The 21,876-nt window shown below is 40.3% G+C and overlaps 1 non-coding gene across 1 annotated transcript; it reads right to left on the reverse strand.

Annotated features, from left to right (window-relative positions):
- Positions 1-588: 588 nt before the first annotated feature.
- LOC112774239 (small nucleolar RNA R71) lies at positions 589-696 on the reverse strand. The gene has a single exon (XR_003188737.1). It is a non-coding gene; the product is annotated as a small nucleolar RNA R71 (small nucleolar RNA).
- Between the last annotated feature and the right edge of the window lie 21,180 nt (positions 697-21,876).

The raw sequence follows: 21,876 nt of genomic DNA on the forward strand, positions 1-21,876 counted from the left end.
GTATAAAGGATCTCTATTATTATTATCATTTTTCTGGCCATTCTTCCTTGTCATATGAGCAGGAGCAAGGATAAGAACATTCTTGTGGAAGCAGATCCAGAACCTGAAAGGACTCTGAAGAAAAAATTAAGAGAAGCTAAAATACAACAATCCAGAGATAATCTTTCAGAAATTTTCGAACAGGCAGAGGAGATGGCAGCCGAAAATAATAATAATGCAAGGAGGATGCTTGGTGACTTTACTGCACCTAATTCCAATTTACATGGAAGAAGCATCTCTATTCCTGCCATTGGAGCAAACAACTTTGAGCTGAAACCTCAATTAGTTTCTCTGATGCAGCAGAACTGCAAGTTTCATGGACTTCCATCTGAAGATCCTTTTCAGTTCTTAACTGAATTCTTGCAGATATGTGATACTGTTAAGACTAATGGAATAGATCCTGAAGTCTACAGGCTCATGCTTTTCCCTTTTGCTGTAAGAGACAGAGCTAGATTATGGTTGGATTCTCAACCTAAAGACAGCCTGAACTCTTGGGATAAGCTGGTCACGGCTTTCTTAGCCAAGTACTTTCCTCCTCAAAAGCTGAGCAAGCTTAGAGCGGATGTTCAAACCTTCAGACAGAAAGAAGGTGAATCCCTCTATGAAGCTTGGGAAAGATACAAACAGTTGACCAAAAAGTGTCCTTCTGACATGCTTTCAGAATGGACCATCCTGGATATATTCTATGATGGTTTATCTGAGCTATGAAAGATGTCACTGGACACTTCTGCAGGTGGATCCATTCACCTAAAGAAAACGCCTGCAGAAGCTCAAGAACTCATTGACATGGTTGCTAATAACCAGTTCATGTACACTTCTGAAAGGAATCCTGTGAATAATGGGACGCCTATGAAGAAGGGAGTTCTTGAGGTTGATACTCTGAATGCCATATTGGCTCTGAACAAAATATTGACTCAGCAAGTCAATATGATTTCTCAGAGTCTGCATGGAATGCAAGATGCATCCAACAGTACTCAAGAGGCATCTTCTGAAGAAGAAGCCTATGATCCTGAGAACCCTGCAATAGCAGAGGTAAATTATTTAGGTGAACCTTATGGAAACACCTATAACTCAACATGGAGAAATCATCCAAATTTCTCATGGAAGGATCAAAAGCCCCAACAAGGCTTTAATAATGGTGGAAGAAACAGGTTTAGCAATAGCAAGCCTTTTCCATCATCAACTCAGCAACAGACAGAGAACTCTGAACAAAATGCTTCTAATTTAGCAAATCTAGTCTCTGATCTATCTAAGGCCACTGTAAGTTTCATGAATGAAACAAGGTCTTCCATTAGAAATCTGGAAGCACAAGTGGGCCAGCTGAGTAAAAGGATCACTGAAATCCCTCCTAGTACTCTCCCAAGCAATACAGAAGAGAACCCAAAAGGAGAGTGCAAGGCCATTGACATAAGTGCCCTGGCCGAACCTGTGAGGAGAGGAGAGGACGTGAATCCCAAGGAGGAAGACCTCCTGGGACGTCCAATGATCAATAAGGAGCTTCCCTCTGGGAAACCAAAGGACTCTGAGGCTCATCTAGAGACCATAGAGATTCCATTGAACCTCCTTATGCCCTTCATGAGCTCTGATGAGTATTCCTCTTCTGAAGAGAATGAGGATGTCACTGAAGAGCAAACTGCCAAGTTTCTTGGTGCAATCATGAAGCTGAATGCCAAATTATTTGGCATTGATGCTTGGGAAGTTGAACCTCCCTTGTTCATCAATGAACTAAGTGATCTGGATCAACTGACATTGCCTCAGAAGAGACAGGATCCTGGAAAGTTCATAATCCCTTGTACCATAGGCACCATGATCTTTAAAGCTCTGTTTGACCTTGGTTCAGGGATAAACCTCATGCCCCTCTCTGTAATAGAGAAACTGGGAATCTATGGGGTGCAAGCTGCTAAAATCTCACTAGAGATGGCAGACAGCTCAAGAAAACAGGCTTATGGACAAGTAGAAGATGTATTAGTAAAGGTTGAGGGCCTTTACATACCTACTGATTTCATAGTCCTGGATACTGGAAAGGAAGAGGATGAATACATCATCCTAGGAAGACCTTTCCTGGCCACAGCAAGAGCTGTGATTGATGTTGACAGAGGTGAAATATTCCTTCAATGGAATGAGAATTCCCTTGTATTCAAAACTCAAGGATCTTCCTCTGCAACCATGGAGAGGAAGCAGGAAAAGCTTCTCTCCAAGCAGAGTCAACCAGAGCCCCCACAGTCAAACTCTAAGTTTGGTGTTGGGAGGCCACAACCAAACTCTATGTTTGGTGTTGAACTCCCATATCCAAACTCTAAGTTTGGTGTTGGAGAGTTTCAACAAAGCTCTGCACATCTGTGAGGCTCCATGAGAGCCCACTGTCAAGCTATTGACATTAAAGAAGCGCTTGTTGGGAGGCAACCCAATATTTATTTATCTAACTCTATTATTATTGTTTTTCATGTTTTCTTAGGATCATGATCATGTGGAGTCACAAAATAAATATAAAAATTGAAAACGGAATCAAAAACAGCAGAAGAAAAATCACACCCTGGAGGAGCATCTGTCTGGCGTTCAAACGCCAGAACAGAGCATAGTTCTGGCGCTGAACGCCCAGAATGGGAGCATCCTGGCGCTGAACGCCCAGAACAAGCATGGTTCTGGCGTTCAACGCCAGAAATGGCAGCAAATGGGCGTTGAACGCCCAAAATGGGCACCAACCTGGCGCTGAACGCCCAGAGTTGTGTGCAAGGGCATTTTACATGCCTAAATTGGTGCAGGGATGTAAATGCCTTGACACCTCAAGATCTGTGGACCCCACAGGATCCCCACCTACCTCCACTCACTCTCTTCTCTCTTCTCAATCATCCTCTATTCCCAATAAACACTCATCCCTTCTGTCTTCCATTTACCACTCACATCCATACACCCACTACCTTCAAAATTCAACATCTCTCTCCCACCCAATCCCACCCATATGGCCGAATACACACTCCCATCCATCTCCTCCATATCTTCTTCTTCTTTCTTCTTTTGCTCGAGGGCGAGCAACATTCTAAGTTTGGTGTGGTAAAAAGCATAGCTTTTTTGTTTTTTCCATAACCATTGATGGCACCTAAGGCCAGAGAAGCCTCTAGAAAGAGGAAAGGGAAGACAAAAGCTTCCATCAAGGGTCTAAAGCTCAGTGGTAGAACATTTGACTGCAAATCAAGAGATCCCTGAGATACCTCAGGGGATACATTTTCTTCCACACAATTATTGGAAGCAACTAAGGGTGGAACATCAAGAGCACTCCATCATCCTTCATGAAATCAGAGAAGATCTAAAAGCAATGAAGGAGGAGCAACAGAGACAAGGAAGAGACATAGAAGAGCTCAAAGACATCACTAAGGTGGACTCATTCCTTGTTCTTACTTTCTCTGTTTTTTGTTTTCTATGTTATGTGCTTATCTATGTTTGTGTCTTCATTACATGATCATTAGTAGTTAGTAACTATGTCTTAAAGTTATAAATGTCCTATGAATCCATCACCTCTCTTAAATGAAAAATGTTTTAATTCAAAAGAACAAGAAGTACATGAGTTTTGAATTTATCCTTGAACTTAGTTTAATTATATTGATGTGGTGACAATGCTTCTTGTTTTCTGAATGTATGCTTGAACAGTGCATATGTCTTTTGAAGTTGTTGTTTAAGAATGTTAAATATGTTGGCTCTTGAAAGAATGATGACTAGGAGACATGTTATTTGATAATCTGAAAAATCATAAAAATGATTCTTGAAGCAAGAAAAAGCAGCAAAGAACAAAGCTTGCAGAAAAAAAAAGGGGGCGAAAAAAGAATAGAAAAAAAATAGAAAAAAAAAAAAAAGCAAGTAGAAAAAGCCAATAACCCTTAAAACCAAAAGGCAAGGGCAAATAAAAAGGATCCCAAGGCTTTGAGCATCAGTGGATAGGAGGGCCTAAAGGAATAAAATCCTGGTCTAAGCGGCTAAACCAAGCTGTCCCTAACCATGTGCTTGTGGCGTGTAGGTGTCAAGTGAAAACTTGAGACTGAGCGGTTAAAGTCAAGGTCCAAAGCAAAAACAAAGAGTGTGCTTAAGAACCCTGGACACCTCTAATTGGGGACTTTAGCAAAGCTGAGTCACAATCTGAAAAGGTTCACCCAATTATGTGTCTATGGCATTTATGTATCCGGTGGTAATACTGGAAAACAAAGTGCTTAGGGCCACGGCCAAGACTCATAAAGAAGCTGTGTTCAAGAATCATCATACTGAACTAGGAGAGTCAATAACACTATTCGAAATCTGAAGTCCCTATAGATGCCAATCATTCTGAACCTCAATGGATAAAGTGAGATGCCAAAACTATTCAAGAGGCAAAAAGCTATAAGTCCCGCTCATTTGATTGGAGCTATGTTTCATTGATAGTTTGGAATTTATAGTATATTCTCTTCTTTTTATCCTATTTGATTTCCAGTTGCTTGGGGACAAGCAACAATTTAAGTTTGGTGTTGTGATGAGCGGATAATTTATACGCTTTTTGACATTGTTTTTAGTATGTTTTTAGTAGGATCTAGTTACTTTTAGGGATGTTTTCATTAGTTTTTATGTTAAATTCACATTTCTGGACTTTACTATGAGTTTGTGTGTTTTTCTGTGATTTCAGGTATTTTCTGACTGAAATTGAGGGACTTGAGCAGAAATCAGATTCAGAGGTTGAAAAAGGACTGCTGATGCTGTTGGATTCTGACCTCCCTGCACTCAAAGTGGATTTTCTGGAGCTACAGAACTCGAAATGGCGCGCTTCCAATTGCGTTGGAAAGTAGACATCCAGGGCTTTCCAGCAATATATAATAGTCCATACTTTGGCTAAGAATTGACGACGTAAACTGGCGTTCAACGCCAGCCTTCTGCCCAAATCTGGCGTCCAGCGCCAGAAAAGGATCCAAAACCAGAGTTGAACGCCCAAACTGGCACAGGAACTGGCGTTCAACTCCACAAATGGCCTCTGCACGTGTAACACTCAAGCCCAAGCCCAAGCACACACCAAGTGGGCCCCGGAAGTGGATTTGTACATCAATTACTTACTCATGTAAACCCTAGTAGCTAGTTTATTATAAATAGGACCTCTTACTATTGTATGAGATATCTTTGGACGCCTGGTTCTTAGATCAGAGGGGCTGGCCTCTCGGCCATCCCTGGACCTTCCACTTATGTAATTTTAACGGTAGAGTTTCTACACTCCATAGATTAAGGTGTGGAGCTCTGCTGTTCCTCAAAGATTAATGCAAAGTACTACTGTTTTCTATTCAATTCTTCTTATTTCGCTTCTAAGATATCCATTCGCACCCAAGAACGTGATGAAGGTGATGATTATGTGTGACGCTCATCATCCTTCTCCCTTATGAACGCGTGCCTGACAAACACTTCTGTTCTACATGAAATAAGCTAGAATGAGTATCTCTTAGATCTCCTAACCAGAATCTTCGTGGCGTAAGCTAGAATGATGGCGGCATTCAAGAGAATCCGGAAGGTCTAAACCTTGTCTGTGGTATTCCGAGTAGGATTCAATGATTGAATGACTGTGACGAGCTCCTAACTCGCGATTGCAGGGCGTTAGTGACAGACGCAAAAGGATAGTAAATCCTATTCCAGCATGATCGAGAACCGACAGATGAATAGCCGTGCCGTGACAGGGTGCGTGAGCATATTATTCACTGAGAGGATAAGATGAAGCCATTGGCAAGGGTGATGCCTCCAGACGATTAGCCGTGCCGTGACAGGGCATTGGATCATTTTCCCGAGAGATGACCGAAAGTAGCCATTGACAGTGGTGATGTATCACATAAAGCCAGCCATGGAAAGGAGTAAGACTGATTGGATGAAGATAGCAGGAAAGCAGAGGTTCAGAGGAACGAAAAGCATCTCCATTCTCTTATCTGAAATTCTCACCAATGAATTACATAAGTATCTCTATCCCTATTCTATTATTAAATTTCGAAAACTCCATTATCACTTTATATCCGCCTGACTGAGATTTACAAGGTGACCATAGCTTGCTTCATACCAACAATCTCCGTGGGATTCGACCCTTACTCACGTAAGGTATTACTTGGACGACCCAGTGCACTTGCTGGTTAGTTGTATCGAAGTTGTGTCAACTATAAATTAAGATCAAAGCACCAAGCTTTGGAGCCATTACCCGGGATTGTTCGAGCCTGGACAACACAATTTCGTGCACCAGTGGCTTAGGCCCTATGTTGAAGCCAAAGCCTGGGACTTTGTGGTTGTTTGGAAATATGGGGATGACCCTACTAGCTTGTGGTTCTGCTCTTGTTTGTATATTTGTCATTCATTTTGTGCAATTAAGTTTAGTTTTTTGAGGTATTTATAATTCTCTGATTATACTTTGTTTTCTTTTTTTCCCCTGGGTTGTGTTGTGCAGGTTTATTAAGTGGTTGGGTTGTTGCTGTAGTGGGAGCTGTGGTGAAAGCATTGAGGATGCAAAGAAGCTCAAATCTCTTTTGTTTATGATTAGATATTGTTATGACTTACACTTTTATTATGTGATTTTAAAGTATTTTAGTTTATTTGACTTCTAAAATCTTTTTTTTATAGGTCACAAATATGTATGAATCTTATAGAATACGTTATAAATCAAATGTTCAATTAGTTTTCTTTAGTGATTTGATTCAAATAGTTGAAATATTAATTTATTGACACCAAAACTTAGTTGGAATATTAATTTCAAGGCAATATGAGAAAACTATTGTAAATAAAGAAATATATAATTAGAAAATACCGTTGTCAAAAGTTGCCAAAGATAATGGTTTTAAAACCGTGGTTTAAGGTAGTTACAAAATGGAAATGGTTTTAAAATTGTTGCAAAAAAAATAACACCAAAGACAACGCTTTTAAACCGTTGTCTTTGTGAATAACAAAATTACAACAATTTAAAACCGTTGCTTATCCAGTTATGATTTTAAACCGTTACATCATGCAAGAGAACAGTTCTAAACCGTTGCCTATCCAGTAACGGTTCTAAACCGTTCTTAAAATATTGATGTCAAAACCGTTGTCTATGCTAGTAACTATGGCAACGGTTTTTTTGGTTCTTGTTGCCTTAGGTAAAAAACCGTTGCCTATGAGCATTGGTAATGGCCGCATATACCACAGGTCAAAAACCGTTGCCAAAGCGTTGCCTAAAGTTTTAGCAACGGTTTTTCAATCTATGGCAACGGTTTTCGACCGTTGCGAAAACCCTTATTTGTTGTAGTGGTTCTAACTTATACCACGTAGATACTAATAACTCAGACTCAGTCCCCTGTATTAGATATCTAAGAGATACTCATTCAATCTAAGGTAGAACGGAAGTGGTTGTCAGGCACGTGTTCATAGGGAATGATGATGACTGTCACGATCACCACATTCATGTTGAAGTGCGAATGGATATCTTAGAAGTGGAATAAGTTGAATTGAATAGAAAACAGTAGTACTTTGCATTAAATCATGAGGAACAGCAGAGCTCCACACCTTAATCTATGGAGTGTAGAAACTCTACCGTTGAAAATACATAAGTAATGAAGGTCTAGGCATGGCCGAATGGCCAGCCCCCAAACGGAATCAATATGATCCAAAGGTGAACTAAAAATCATAAGATGTTCTAAATACAATAGTAAAAAGTCCTATTTATACTAAACTAGCTACTAGGGTTTACAGAAGTAAGTAATTGATGCATAAATCCACTTCCGGGGCCCACTTGGTGTGTGCTTGGGCTGAGCTTGAAGTTTACACGTGCAGAGGCTTCTTCTGGAGTTGAACGCCAAGTTGTAACGTGTTTTCGGCATTCAACTCTGGTTCGTGACGTGTTTCTGGCGTTTAACTCCAGATTGCAGTGTAGAACTGGCATTCAACGCCCAATTGTGTCATTTAAACTCGGCCAAAGTATGGATTATTATATATTGCTGGAAAGCCCTGGATGTCTACTTTTTCAACGCAATTGGAAGCGAGCCATTTTGATTTCTGTAGCTCCAGAAAATCCACTTTGAGTGCAAGGAGGTCAGAATCCAACAGCATCAGCAGTCCTTCTTCAACCTCTGAATCTGATTTTTGCTCAATTCCTTCAATTTCAGCCATAAAATACCTGAAATAACAGAAAAATACACAAACTCATAGTAAAGTCTAGAAATGTGAATTTAACATAAAAACTAATAAAAACATCCCTAAAAGTAGCTAGATCCTACTAAAAACATACTAAAAACAATGCCAAAAAGCGTATAAATTATCTGCTCATCAAGGAGCTCAAAAGAATCCTTGAAAAAACTGTTGGAAGCTCAAGAAAGGATTGGTCTAAGGAGCTAGATGATACATTATGGGCCTACAGGACAGCCTTCAAAACACCTATTGGGATGTCTCCATACGAATTGGTGTTTGGTAAGGATTCTCACCTACCAATTGATCTTGAACACAGAGCATTCTGGACTCTAAAAATGTTGAATTTTGATGATCAAGCTGCTGGAGAAAGGAGGCTATTGCAACTCAATGAGATGGAAGAATTCAGAAATCAAGCTTATGAGAATGCAAAAATTTACAAGGAAAACACAAAGAAATGGCATGATTAAAAGATAGCAAGGAGAGAGTTCATAGAAGGTCAGAAAGTGCTACTGTATAATTCAAGACTCAAGTTCTTCCCAGAAAAGCTTAAGTATCGATGGTCTGGACCCTTCACCATCCTCAAGGTGTTTCCCTATGGTCATGTAGAGCTTATGGAGGACAAAATACAAAGAACTTTCACTGTGAATGGCCATAGACTCAAGCATTACTTGGGAGACTCACTGGATGAGAAGAGAGTGAGCTACAACCTTAGCTAAAGAAGGAAGAGCGTCAAGCTAGTGACGATAAAGAAGTGCTAGTTGGGAGGCACCCCAACGCTTATATCCTTTTGATTTATTGCTTTCTTAGAAGTAGCTTAAAATTGTTAAGTTAGGTAGTTTAAGTCCCAGTTTAATATTTTTTGTTTCACTGCCTTCTAAAGGTAGATTGTAGGTGGTAGATTAGGAAATTTAAATATCAGTTTTGGTAGTTAGGAAATCTTCAATTTATTTTCTTTTTCTCTGAAAGTGCAAGTTGATGAATATATCTACTGATGATGAGTAATTGGGCTGAGAACTAGCTAAAAAGCTAAGTTTGGTGTGGCCACCAACCCATTTAATCTAGGCTTACAACCATTTGAATGAATTAAATTTTGAAAAGTAAGCCCGGATATTAAGTTTGGTGTGGCCACCACCATACGAAGATCACCTAGCAAGCCCAATACCATTCAAGCTGAAAGCATTTAATAAATTGGTGGGTGCATGAAAGTTGGTTTTAAATGTGTTCGGAAGGGCTTAGAAGTGAAGGAATGTGAAAGGATTAGAATTATTTCACCCTTATGAACACATTAAAAACCCAATGATAACCCAATTTATTAGATGCAATGGGATTAAGTTTGGTGTCCCAAGGGACACTCATCAGTTGCAATTTCATTGGCTCACACTATAAGGAATGTAAAAGGTTCTTTTTCCATTACTGATGGGGTTTCAGTTTTATTTTCAGGTGAAAGAATGGGACCCACATGATTGATAGCTCATAAAGCAAGAAGTCAAAGTGTACTTGCACTTTGGAACTCAACACATGCAGGAAGCCAAAAGGGATAATGATTGGCGCCTCTTCCCACGCTAGGCGCCACTCCCTAAATAAGAAAACATTGAAGTGCTTTCACTTCCCACCATCCAGACCACACTTCCCACCCCTATAAAAAGCCCCTCACTTTCCCACTTTCCTTCACACTTTGAACCCAAACCTCGTACACGAAAGAACCTCCACACTCTTCCCCTCCTATTTTCTTTACCTTTCTTTCCCTTTTCTTGATTGGGACAATCAAGTCCTAAGTTTGGTGTTGAAGCAAAACTGTGTTTTGCTTACTCTTTTGCAATATTCTCCAACTTTCTTTAACCCATCAAACACCCTTTCTCAACCCAATGGCACCACCAAGAGCCTCATCATCAAAGAAAAGAAAGACCAAGGAACCAACCTCAGGATCCACAAGCCACAATGAATACAAGTTCCTCTCTTCATTCAACCAAAACCAATTTTATGGTTGCGGTGAGTAAGAGGTAAATCATTCTGAAGGTTGGCTTCCAAGTGGGGAGAAACGGACACCCTGAGATCAACAGGAAAATCAACAACAGAGGATGGGCACTCTTGTGCAACCCACCAAGGAAAGTGGTAAAAAGCATGGTTAGAGAATTCTATGGCAATGCTGTACCTCAGCCAGGGCAACCCTATGGCTATCTTAGCTATGTGAGGGGGATGGCCATTGATTATAGCCCCTCTAACATAGATAGGATGCTAATGGTGAAGCAAACAAACTCCACTGGGAGCTATGAAGAGAGGATTAAGCAACAAGACCCAGGATTTGATGAAATCCTCAATGAGATTTGTGTGCTGAATGTGCAACGGATAAATGACAAGGATGGGAGACCCAACCAGTTGAGAATAAGGGATTTGATCCCCCAAGTTAGAGGGTGGCTGGATTTTGCAAGGAGATCTCTCAACCCAACATCCAACACCTCTGAGGTAACATTGAAGAGGACTGTGCTCATCTACAGCATCATGAAAGGTGAGAATGTGAATGTTGGGGAGATGATTGCCAACAACATTAATAGGGTGCTGAAAAGCATTAGGGATAGCAAAAAATTGATATTCTCCAGCATCATTCAAAGGCTGTGTGATAAAGCAGGGGTTGAGAAGATTATTGATGAAGTGCTAGTGGAACAAGAAAAGCCCAAAACTACTAAGAAGATGGCCAAAGTGGTAGCTGTCAACCCACTTGAGAGGAGAAGGGAGCATAGAGCTCATGTTCATGTCCCACAAGGGCAACCACAATAAGAAGAAGGGGCTGAAGAGCAACCACATTACCTAGCACTCCAACCACCACCATACCAACAATACCAACAATTTCCTGAAGGCTTTAACTGGGAGCAATTGTAAAGAGACATACACCAAATGAAAGGAGACATACACCACCAGAGAGAGGATGTCAATCAACTCAAAGATCAACAAAAACAATGGGACCAAGTAAATGAGAACATACAACAACTCCAAGGGAGTATGGAACAAATAAAGGAGCAGCAAGATCAGATCAATTGGGGAGAGATGCAAGGCAACCTAGGAATAATTCTGGAACAATAACATTGTCAAATGGGGAGCCTTGCTGAGTTTAGGCATCTTTATAAAGCAAGAACCATAGTAAGAGGGGAATATGACTGCTACGCACAAACAAAATTGAGCTACTTGTGCAATGCAGTAGCCAACATGAATCCCAATTATCCAACCTACATGCAAAAGATGGAAGAACTCAGTGCAAGGCAGGAAGAAATTGCATACCAGCACAAAGAAAATGTACAATCCTACATGAGAAGGCTGGAATTTTAGAAGCCCAAGTCCAAGGACACAAAGGCACAAGAGGGATCCTCCAAAAAGAAAGATGACTCTTCCCCCTCCAAGAAGAAAGACAAAGGAAAAGTGTCAATGAACTGAAGCTGCTCAAGGTTGTTATGTCCCATGGTTGACACTCTCAAATTTCTGAATTTCTGTTTAGTTTTCTTTATGTTTAAATTTCTGTTTAATAATAAGTTGCAATGTTAGGATAGTTTATGTTTAAAGCCTAGTTTTCTTATGCCTGAAGTCTTTTATGAATCCTTTGAATTACATGAAAGAAAATGTAATATTATTTCAAGTATCATCAACATCGATAAAAGAATAGTTGTTTCCATAAGAGTCATTGCGAGTTGTTACAAAAACAAGAGTAAAAGAGATTAAGACCAAGAGAGACCATTCAAAAACTAAGAGATAAGGAACTAAGTATAGAACCTTGAATGAACTGAAAAGAAAATGAGTCATGAAAAGCAACTAGGCTTAGAAGGTATGACAAGTAGAGGCTAAGGGGTGTCCTGTGAATATCCATAGAACTAAGAAGTAGTAAGCAATAAAGACCCAAGGCACTGCGCATCAACTACTAGGATGGAAAGAAACACTAAATAGCTCGAAAGAGTTAGAAATCCTAGTGGATGCTTGTGGTGAACATGTGTCAAGAAAAGAGACCTAGGCAAGTGAATTCTTAGGGCTGTTTCAACACTTAGTACCCTAAAGCCAACTAGTTTGGGAGTGCTAATTGAAAGCCTAACTAAAGCGTCGTCTTGAGACAAAACACTTAGAGTTGTGGTCAATGAAAAAGAAAAATTGAAAAGGAAAGAACAACCAAAAGAGAATGGAATAACTCTTACTGCTTCAAGGTGACAATCAATAAAAAGGGCCCCTGAAGCTTATACTTGGAAGAACCCTCAAGGATCTAGAAGTTCTTTATGACATTGAAACAAAAATATGCATGCATGTGTTAAATACTTAGCCCTATCCTTAGTAATGTTTGCATACATTCAAGGTCAAGTCTCAATTTATCTAAGAACTACTCACATTGATTTGCTTGGGACAAACAAAGCTTAAGTTTGGTGTTGTGATGACTTGCATCATTGATGAGCGGATATTTTATACGCTTTTTGGGGATAATTTAATATAGTTTTGAGTATGTTTTAGTTAGTTTTTAGTCTATTTTTATTAGTTTTTAGGAAAAATTCATATTTCTAGACTTTACTATGAGTTGTGTGTTTTTCTGTAATTTCAGGTATTTTTCTGGCTGAAATTGAAGGAGCTGAGCAAATTTCTGATTCAGGCTGAAAAAGGACTGCTGATGCTGTTGGATTCTGACCTCCCTGCACTCAAAGTGGATTTTCTGGAGCTACAGAACTCGAAATGGCGTGCTTCCAATTGCGTTGGAAAGTAGACATCCAGGGCTTTCCAGAAATATATAATAGTCCATACTTTGCACAAGAATAGACGACGTAAACTGGCATTCAACGCCAGTCCTCTGCCCAATTCTGGCGTCCAGCGCCAGAAAAGGATCAAAAACTGGAGTTGAACGCCCAAACTGGCACAAAAACTGGCGTTCAACTCCACAAATGGCCTCTGCACGTGAATTGCTTAAGTCTCAGCCCCAGCACACACCAAGTGGGCCCCAGCACACAGAAGTGGGCCCCAGAAGTGAATTTCTGCACCATCCATCATAGTTTATCCAATTTTTGTAAACCTAGGCTACTAGTTTAGTATTTAAACAACTTTTAGAGACTTATTTTGTATCTCATAACATTTCAGATCTAAACTTTGTATTCTCTGACGGCATGAGTCTCTAAACCCCATTGTTGGGGGCGAGGAGCTCTGCTGTGTCTCGATGAATTAATGCAAGTATTTCTGTTTTCCATTCAAACACGCTTGTTCCTATCTAAGATGTTCATTCGCGCTTAACTAGGATGAAGGTGATGATCTGTGACATTCATCACCTTCCTCAAACCACGAACGTGTGCCTAACAACCACCTCCGTTCTATATCCGATTGAATGAGTATCTCTTAGATTCCTTAATCAGAATCTCCGTGGTATAAGCTAGAACTGATGGCGGCATTCATGAGAATCCAGAAAGTCTAAACCTTGTCTGTGGTATTCCGAGTAGGATTCAAGGATTGAATGACTGTGACGAGCTTCAAACTCCTGAAGGCTGGGCGTTAGTGACAGACGCAAAAGGATAGTAAATCATATTCCAACCGGATCGAGAACCAACCGGTGGTTAGCCGTGCTGTGACAGAGCGCGTGAGCGTAGTTTTCACTGGAAGGATGGAAGGTAGCCATTGACAACGGTGATCCACCAACACACAGCTTGCCATAGGAGGATGTGCGTGCGTGAATCAGAAGACAGAGGAAAGCAGAGATTCAGAAGACAAAGCATCTCTAAAACTCCAACATATTCTCCATTACTGCACAACAAGTAACCTTTAATTTATTCTCTCTTGGTTATTCACAATTCAACTGATAAACATAATTGACTTCCTGACTAAGATTTACAAGATAACCATAGATTGCTTCAAACCAACAATCTCCGTGGGATTCGACCCTTACTCACGTGAGGTATTACTTGGACGACCCAGTGCACTTGCTGGTTAGTGGTACGCGTTGTGAAAAGTGTGATTCACAATTCGTGCACCAAGTTTTTGGCGCCGTTGCCGGGGATTGTTTGTGTTTGAACAACTGACGGATTATTTTGTTGCTTAGATTAGGAAAAAAATTCTCTTTTTTTGGTTTAGAGTCTTTTAGTATTTATCCCTTGTTAAAACACTTTAAATTTATAGCTCAGTTATTTAGAACGTGGTGTTTATGTTCATGGTAATTGGCTATCATATTTTTTTTAAAACCTTTTTCAAAAATAATTTTTCTATTAAATCCTATGCCAAACTTTAAGTTTGGTGTTTTCAAAAATAATCTTTCTTAAAATTTTTGAAAATTCCATAACTCATTTGGCTAGAGCGTTAATCTGTGTTCTTGGTAATTGGGTTAGAATCTTTTATACTCTTTTCAAAACCTTCTTTTTCATAAATAATATTTTCTCTATTAAATTGTGTGCCAAACTTTAAGTTTGGTGTTTTCTTGTTGAATTCCCTTTGATTTTCGAAAATTTTGGTGGTTTTCTAAAAATTTAAGTTTGGTGTTCTTTCTTCATGTTCTTGTGTTCTTGTGAGTCTTCAAAGTGTTCTTGAGTTTTCCTTGTGTCTTGATCTTAAAATTTTTAAGTTTGGTGTTCCTTGGTGTTTTCCCTCCAAAATTTTGAAAAACAAGGAGCATTAGATCTAAAAATTTTAAATCTTGTACTATCTTATTGTTTTTCTCTCTCCTCACTAAATTCAAAAATATCTTTTCAAAATATCTTTTCTAACTTCCTAACTTCTTATCTTTTCAAAATTTGTTTCAACTAACTAACTAACTTTTTGTTTGTTTCTTAACTTTTTCAAAACTACCTAACTAACTCTCTCTCTCTCTAATTTTCGAAAATATCTCCCCTATTTTTCAAAAATTTCTTTTTTTATTAACTAATTATTTTTATTTTTTTTTATAAAAAAAATTATTTAATTTCAAAATTCAAATTCTTTTTAGTTATTTTATTTTATTTAAGTATTCACTTCTTATAAAATAAAATAAATAAAAAGGTAAATCAGTCCAAGTTATATCCATATATCCATCATGGACATAAGTGGAGATGGACAGTCCAGGAGGACTTTGGGGTCATATGCTAACCCCGCTACTGCTTCATATGGAAGTAGTATCTGTATACCTTCCATTGGAGTTAGTAGCTTTGAGTTGAATCCTCAGCTCATTATCATGGTGCAGCAAAGTTGCCAGTATTCCGGTCTTCCACAGGAAGAACCTACAGAGTTTCTGGCACAGTTTCTACAGATTGCTGACACAGTACATGATAAAGAAATAAATCAGGATGTCTACAGACTATTACTGTTTCCATTTGTTGTGAAAGATCAAGCTAAGAGGTGGTTGAATAACCAACCTAAGGCCAGCATAAGGACATGGAAACAGCTGACAGAAAAATTCCTGAATCAATATTTCCCTCCAAAAAGGATGACACAGCTAAGGCTGGACATCCAAGGCTTTAAACAAGGAGATAATGAATCTCTTTATGATGCCTGGGAGAGATACAGAGAGATGCTACGAAAATGCCCCTCTGAAATGTTTTCAGAGTGGGTTCAGTTAGACATCTTCTACTATGGACTTGCAGAAGGAGCTCAGATATCTCTAGATTACTCAGCTGGTGGATCTATCCATATGAGAAAGACAATTGAAGAGGCTCAAGAGCTCATTGATACAGTTGCCAGGAATCAGCATCTGTATCTAAGCAGCAACCCTTCCATGAATGAAGAGGTTAAAACAGTAACTGCTGAATTCAGTATTGTAAAACAAGCTGCTGAATTCAATCAGCAATTGGATTTTCTAACAAAGCAGCTAGCTGAATTCAAAGACAGGCTACAGGAGACAAGGATAGCTAATATACATATGGACGAACAGTTTAAGCAAACAAAGCAGCAGCTATCAAGGCAAATAGCAGAAGAATGCCAAGCAGTTCAATTAAGAAGTGGGAAAATATTAAATACCCCACCTCAGGGCATCAAAAATTCAAGAAATGAGCGACCCACCAAAGATTCACCTGAGGACAGTAAGAGCCCAGGGAAAAATAATTCTGGCAGTAAAACACCAGAAAATGGGTGGAAGGCTGGCGCTGAACGCCCAGACCATGCCCAAAAGTGGCGTTCAGCGCCAGAAACAAGGTAGGATTGGCGTTCAACGCCAGAAATGGGCAAGAATCTGGCGTTGAACGCCCAAATGGGGCAGAATCCAGCGTTGAACGCCCAAAATGGGCACATTTCTGGCGTTCAGGCGCCAGGAACAGACAGTGAGCTGGCGTCTAACGTCACTCCAGCTTCTGACTCTGGCACTCAATTGCCAGTGAGGGATCAGACACACACAAGTGCTGATAACAACCCCTCTAAAAAGGCTTCTTTAACCACTAAGGTTGAGGAATATAAAGCCAAGATACCTTATCCTCAAAAACTCCGGAAAGAGGAGCAGGATAAGCAATTTGCTCGCTTTGCAGATTATCTAAGGACTCTTGAAATAAAGATTCCATTTGCAGAGGCACTTGAGCAAATACCTTCTTATGCCAAGTTCATGAAAGAGATCTTGAGTCATAAAAAGGAGTGGAGAGAAACAGAAAGAGTTCTCCTCACTGAAGAATGCAGTGCAGTCATTCTGAAAAGCTTTCCTGAAAAGCTTAAAGACCCTGGGAGTTTTCTGATACCATGCATATTAGAAGGTGATTGCACCAAGACAGCTTTATGCGATCTTGGGGCAAGCATCAACCTGATACCTGCATCCACTATCAGGAAGCTTGGCTTAACTGAAGAAGTTAAACCAACCCGGATATGTCTCCAACTTGCTGATGGTTCCACTAAATACCCATCAGGCGTGATTGAGGACATGATTGTCAGAGTTGGGCCATTCGCCTTTCCCACTGACTTTGTTGTGCTGGAAATGGAGGAGCACAAGAGTGCTACTCTCATTCTAGGAAGACCCTTCCTAGCAACTGGACGATCCCTAATTGATGTCCAACAGGGGGAAATAACCCTGAGAGTCAATGATGATGAGTTTAAGTTGAACGCTGTCAAAGCCATGCAGCATCCAGACACATCAACAGACTGCATGAAAGTTGATCTCATCGACTCTTTGGTAGAAGAGATCAACATGGCTGAGAGTCTCGAATCAGAGTTGGAAGACATCTTTAAAGATGTTCAGCCTGATTTGGAGGATTCAGAGGACATGAAAGAGCCTCTGAACTTTCTTCTGAAAGAGGAAAATCCCCCTAAACCCGAGCTCAAGCCACTACCACCATCCTTGAAATATGCATTTCTGGGAGAAGGTGACACTTTTCCAGTGATCATAAGCTCTGCCTTAAATTCACAGGAAGAGGAAGCACTTATTCAAGTGCTAAGGACACACAAGACAGCTCTTGGGTGGTCCATAGGTGACCTTAAGGGCATAAGCCCAGCTAGATGCATGCACAAAATCCTATTGGAGGATAATGCCAAACCAGTGGTTCAACCACAGAGGCGGCTAAATCCAGCCATGAAGGAAGTGGTGCAGAAAGAGGTCACCAAGTTACTAGAGGCTGGGATTATTTATCCTATTTCTGATAGCCCTGGGTGAGCCCTGTTCAAGTCATCCCAAAAAAGGGAGGCATGACAGTGATTCATAATGAAAAAAATGAACTGGTTCCCACAAGAACAGTTACAGGGTGGCGCATGTGTATTGACTACAGAAGGCTCAATACAGCCACCAGAAAGGATCATTTTCCTTTACCATTCATAGACCAGATGCTAGAGAGACTAGCAGGTCATGATTATTACTGCTTTTTGGATGGCTATTCAGGCTATAACCAGATTGCAGTGGATCCCCAGGATCAAGAGAAAACAGCATTCACATGCCCATCTGGAGTGTTTGCTTATAGAAGGATGCCATTTGGGCTATGTAATGCGCCTGCAACCTTCCAGAGATGCATGCTCTCTATTTTCTCTGACATGGTGGAAAAATTTCTGGAAGTCTTCATGGATGACTTCTCAGTATATGGAGACTCATTCAGCTCCTGTCTTGATCACCTGAAACTTGTTCTGAAAAGATGCCAAGAAACCAACCTAGTTTTAAACTGGGAAAAGTGTCACTTCATGGTGACTGAAGGAATTGTTCTTGGGCATAAAATCTTAAACAAGGGAATAGAGGTGGATCAAGCAAAAATAGAGGTAATTGAAAAATTACCACCACCTGCCAATGTTAAGGCAATCAGAAGCTTTCTGGGGCATGCAGGATTCTATAGGAGGTTTATAAAGGATTTTTCAAAAATCGCAAAACCTCTAAGCAATCTGCTAGCTGCTAACATGCCATTTGTGTTTGACATAGCATGCCTGTAGGCATTTGAAACGCTGAAAGCTAAGCTGGTCACAGCACCAGTCATTTCTGCACCAGACTGGACATTGCCATTTGAGTTAATGTGTGATGCCAGTGATCATGCCATTGATGCAGTATTGGGACAGAGGCATGACAAGCTTCTGCATGTCATTTATTATGCCAGTCGCGTTCTAAATGATGCCCAGAAAAATTACACAACCACAGAAAAAGAACTACTTGCAGTGGTTTACGCCATTGACAAGTTCAGATCATACTTAGTAGGATCAAAAGTGATTGTGTATACTGACCATGCTGCTCTTAAATATCTACTCACAAAGCAGGATTCAAAACCCAGGCTCATCAGATGGGTATTGCTTCTGCAAGAGTTTGATATAGAAATAAGAGACAGAAAAGGGACAGAGAACCAAGTGGCTGATCATCTGTCCCGAATAGAGCCAGTGGAAGGGACGTCCTTCCCCTTTCTTGAGATCTCTGAGACGTTCCCTGATGAGCATCTATTTGCCATTCAGGAAGCACCTTGGTTTGCCGATATTGCGAACTATAAAGCTGCACGGTTCATACCCAAGGAGTACAATAGAATACAAAAGAAGAAATTAGTCACTGATGCAAAGTACTACTTGTGGGATGAACCCTATCTCTTTAAAAGATGTGCAGACGGAATTATCCGTAGGTGTGTCCCCAGAGAGGAAGCACAGAGAATCCTATGGCATTGCCACGGATCTCAATATGGAGGCCATTTCGGAGGTGAGCGAACAGCCACCAAGGTCCTCCAATGTGGCTTCTATTGGCCCACACTCTATAAAGATTCCCGAGAATTTGTACGTAATTGTGACAGTTGCCAAAGAGCTGGTAATCTGCCTCATGGTTACGCCATGCCTCAACAAGGAATCTTGGAAATTGAGTTGTTTGACGTATTGGGAATTGACTTCATGGGACCTTTCCCACCATCATACTCAAACACTTATATTCTGGTGGCAGTTGACTATGTATCAAAATGGGTTGAGGCTATTGCCACACCCACCAATGATACTAAAACAGTGCTGAAGTTCCTCCAGAAACATATCTTTAGCAGGTTTGGTGTCCCTAGAGTGTTAATCAGTGATGGGGGCACTCACTTCTGCAATAAACATCTTTACTCTGCCATGGTTCGGTATGGATTTCGCCACAAGGTGGCCACTCCATATCATCCACAAACCAATGGGCAAGCTGAAGTCTCTAACAGAAAATTAAAGAGAATCCTTGAACGGACAGTAAATACCCGTAGAAAGGATTTGGCAAGGAGCTTGGATGATGCTCTGTGGGCTTACAGAACAGCATTCAAGACCCCTATAGGGACCTCTCCATACCAACTCGTGTATGGTAAGGCATGCCACATGCCCGTGGAACTGGAACATAAGGCCTACTGGGCAACCAGATTCCTAAACTTTGATGCCAAATTAGCAGGAGAAAAAAGATTGCTCCAGCTAAATGAGCTAGAGGAGTTCAGATTCACAGCTTTCGAAAATGCCAAACTATATAAAGAAAAATAAAAAAAGTGGCATGACAGAAAGCTGTCATCTAGAATCTTTGAACCAGGACAGAAGGTTCTGTTGTTTAACTCTAGACTCAGGCTATTCCCCGGGAAACTGAAATCCCAGTGGAGGGGACCATACGTGATTACAAGTGTATCACCATATGGTTATGTGGAGCTTCAAGATATTGATTCTGATAAGAAGTTCATTGTCAATGGACAGAGAATCAAGCATTATCTTGAAGGCAACACTGAGCAAGAATGCTCAAGGCTGAAGCTAGATTAAAAGCTCAGCAAAGTCCAGCTAAGGACATTAAAAAAGCGCTTGTTGGGAGGCAACCCAATTTTTATTTATTCTCATGATTTTTCATGTTTTATTAGGTTCATGATCATGTGGAGTCACAAAAAAAATATTAAAAATTAAAAACGGAATCAAAAACAGCAGAAGAAAAACCACACCCTGGAGGAAGCACCTGTCTGGCGTTCAACGCCAGAACAGAGCATGGTTCTGGCGCTGAACGCCCAAAATGGGCAACATCCTGGCGCTGAACGCCCAGAACAAGCATGGTTCTGGCGTTCAACGCCAGAAATGGCTAGTAAATGGGCGTTGAACGCCCAAAATGGGCACCAACCTGGCGCTGAACACCCAGAGTTGTGTGCAAGGGCATTTTGCATGCCCACATTGGTGCAGGGATGTAAATGCCTTGACACCTCAAGATCTGTGGACCTCACAGGATCATTTCAAGATCTGTGGACCCCACAGGATCCCCACCTTCCCTCCTCATAATCCTAGTTTTTTTTCTTTCCACATCTTCTTCTTCATCTATTCCCTCTTCTTTTGCTTGAGGGCGAGCAACATTCTAAGTTTGGTGTGGTAAAACAATTATGTAAAGGATCTATAGCTCAGTGGTAGAACATGTGGCTGCAAATCAAGAGATACCTCAGGGGATGCACTTCCCTCCACATAATTATTGGAAGCAACTGAGGATAGAAATACCAAAAATCACTAGGAATCAAGCCACAAAAGCAAGGAAGAGACATAAAAGAGCTCAAGAACATCATTGGTGCCTCAAGAAGGAAATGCCATCATCACTAAGGTGGACTCATTCCTTGTTCTTACTTTCTCTGTTTTTCGTTTTTTCTATGATAAGTGCTTATCTATGTCTGTGTCTTCATTACATGATCATTAGTAGTAATTAGTGTCTAGTTTGATTTTATCCCCAATTAAGTTATAGTCTATTTTTCTCATCATCAGCAAACATGAATAAAATAGTAGATCTTTTGAATAAGAGGCAATAAAATTTCGAGTTTAATAAGAGAAATTCTAATTAGTTAAATGTGGTGGCAATGCTTTCTGTCTTCTGAATGAATGCTTGAACAGTGCATATGTCTTTTGAATTTGTTGTTTAAGACTGTTAAATATGTTGGCTCTTGAAAGAATGATGAATATGAGACATGTTATTGATAATCTGAAAAATCAAAAAAAAAAAATGATTCTTGAAGCAAGAAAAAGCAGCAAAGAACAAAGCTTGCAGAAAAAAAAAAAAAAAGCAAGCAGAAAAAGCCAGTAACCCTTAAAACCAAAAAGGCAAGGGCAAATAAAAGGGATCCCAAGGCTTTGAGAATCAGTGGATAGGAGGGCCTAAAGGAATAAAATCCTGGTCTAAGCGGCTAAACCAAGCTGTCCCTAACCATGTGCTTGTGGCGTGAAGGTGTCAAGTGAAAACTTGAGACTGAGCGGTTAAAGTCAAGGTCCAAAGCAAAAAGAAGAGTGTGCTTAAGAACTCTGGACACCTCTAATTGGGGACTTTAGCAAAGCTGAGTCACAAACTGAAAAGGTTCACCCAATTATGTGTCTGTGGCATTTATGTATCCGGTGGTAATACTAGAAAACAAAGTGCTT

The sequence above is a fragment of the Arachis hypogaea genome, chromosome 18 (genome assembly GCF_003086295.3).
Source record: "Arachis hypogaea cultivar Tifrunner chromosome 18, arahy.Tifrunner.gnm2.J5K5, whole genome shotgun sequence".
Lineage (NCBI taxonomy): Eukaryota > Viridiplantae > Streptophyta > Magnoliopsida > Fabales > Fabaceae > Arachis > Arachis hypogaea.